The 2,179-nt window shown below is 56.3% G+C and overlaps 1 pseudogene; it reads right to left on the bottom strand.

Annotated features, from left to right (window-relative positions):
- Positions 1–397: 397 nt before the first annotated feature.
- Positions 398–2,179, bottom strand: part of LOC113220084 — a 15,145-nt pseudogene continuing 13,363 nt past the window's right edge.

Below are 2,179 nucleotides of genomic sequence, written 5' to 3'. Positions count from 1 at the left end.
AAAAAACAGTTTCAGGACACCACACTACACGGAGGGCTGACCAGGATGCAGAAACAGCAGACAGAGTACAGGGAAAGCAGAGCGGAATCCCAGCTTCAGGCCTCCCGGACGGTGTTCAGGTGAGCCCCCCAAAAGCCGTGCCCCTGTGATCTCGAGAAAGGTCTGCCTGTGTGCCCATGGGCTGCTCTCTCACCTGAGGGTCGTGCTCCCGAAGAGCAGAAACCCTCAGCCTCAGGGATTGTCTGGGGGTGTTTCTCTGCCACTGCTGTATGTCTGTGTGCCTGTGTCTCCTCTCTTCTCTCCCTGCCTCTCACTATCTGTCCGTTTCTCTCACTTTCTTTGTCTCTGTGTGTGTGTGCCTGTGTGTGTGTGTTTTGGGAAGAATGTGTCCAGTGCGCTACAAAGCAATTTCTTGCAGGAAGGCCGGTCTTTGGTGAGCCTCTTTCTGCCTCCCGGGCTGGGTCATGTGCCGGTTGTCAATCATTTCCGTGGCAGTTCCACTCTGGCTTTGTGAAGGCCTCGATAATGTGTGGAGATGTGTCCGTCTCAGGGAAATTGAAATTTCATCCCGATCCTGAGCTGCCTCTTTTCCACGAACAAGATGACCACACTCCAGCCAAAAAAAGAAAAGCCTGAAAGAGCACATTGTCCTGCAGGAGGGGAGAAGACGTAGGTGAAAGGAGATGGTTCTATCCCCTCGCGTCTCTTCTCAGAGAAATGAAGACACACCACGAAACAATCTTAAAGAAAAAACTGAGAACAGGAAATGAAAAGGTGCCTATCAAAGGAACACAAGCCTCTCAGGACAAGCGACCTGATTTGCACTACTCCCTTTATGCCTGTGGCAATGGTTTCCATCTGCTTTAGGGGACACCAGTGCCACATGTGGTCACATTGGCGAACCCTCGGATTCTCCCCTGGACGTGTTGACATGTGTCCTGGAAAGCGGGACAGCTTGAAGGAGCCACAGGCCATACAGAATCACGGCAGGTCATCGCTCTTTGAAAGGAGGGAGGCAGAGGGCTCATGGGTCAGTGAACTTTCAGCTGACTCCACGCCTTGAGGACCATGGGATGATTCTGGGCTGCAGCCAGGCCCTGCCTGCCTCAGTGGATGTGCTCAGCCCATCCATTCTCCCCGGTAGGGGTCCAGAATAGGTTCTGATGAGGGGTCATGACTCCAGCAGGCGCCCTGAAGATCCCACTCCCCTGGTGGAAATCGGCTCAAGGATTTTCTGAAGTCGGGACTCCTGGGGGTTGGATCGTGGGACGCTGCCCGCGGCCGCCTCTCCCACGCGGCCCCCTACAGGACCCCGGATGCAGCTGCTGCCAAGGCTGCAGTAGGAGAGCCCCTGGCGCCCAGCGGCCGCTGTCCTTTAAAGGGGACGCAGTCTGACTGCTGGCAGCGGAGCCCGGAGCTGCCCAGCCAATGCGCATGCGCAAGTGGTGAGCGTGTGCTCACGTCACAGTGGTTCCCACGGTTGTCATAGGAACCACACCCTGAGACCTGGCAAACAGGAGCCCTCCGTGGCAGTGCTTGGATGGCGGGGCTCCGAGGCTCCAGCCTGACCTCTCCACGGGGTCGACAGGACTGTCTCCGGATGCCAGGAGTCCTGGCAAAGGGCTGACTAGGATGTTGAAAGCACAGGCGGGGTCCGGGGGAAGCAGGGCCGCATCCCAGCCTCAGGCCCGCCCGGACGCTGTTCGGGCGAGTCTTCCCAGAAGTCGTGCGCCCCCCGTGACCTCGAGGACGGGTTGGCCTGCTGACCCCTGGGCTGATCTCTCAACCAAGGGTCGTTCTGGGTGCAGAGCCGAACGCCGTAGCCTCAGCGGCTGCCTGGGGGTGTTTGTTTGTGTGCCACTGCCCTATGACTGTCTGTGTGTCTATGTGTTTGTGTGTGTCCCATTTTCTCTTCTCTCTGTCAAGGCAGGTGGATCACGTGAGGCCAGGAGTTTGAGACCAGCCTGGCCAACATGGTGAAACCCTGTCTCTATTAAAAATACAAAATTAGCCAGGCATGGTGGTGCATGCCTGTAATCTCAGCTACTTGGGAGACTGAGGCAGAAGAATCGTTTGAACCCGGCAGGTGGAGGTTGCAGTGAGCTAAGATTCGCCACTGCACTCCAGCCTGGGTGACAGGGTGAGACTCTGTCTCAAAAAAAAAAAAAAAAAAAAAAAA

Source organism: Piliocolobus tephrosceles, unplaced genomic scaffold (genome assembly GCF_002776525.5).
Source record: "Piliocolobus tephrosceles isolate RC106 unplaced genomic scaffold, ASM277652v3 unscaffolded_416, whole genome shotgun sequence".
NCBI classification, from domain to species: Eukaryota; Metazoa; Chordata; class Mammalia; order Primates; family Cercopithecidae; genus Piliocolobus; species Piliocolobus tephrosceles.
Note: the sequence above shows the minus strand (reverse complement) of the source record. Positions and strands in the feature narration are given on the sequence as shown.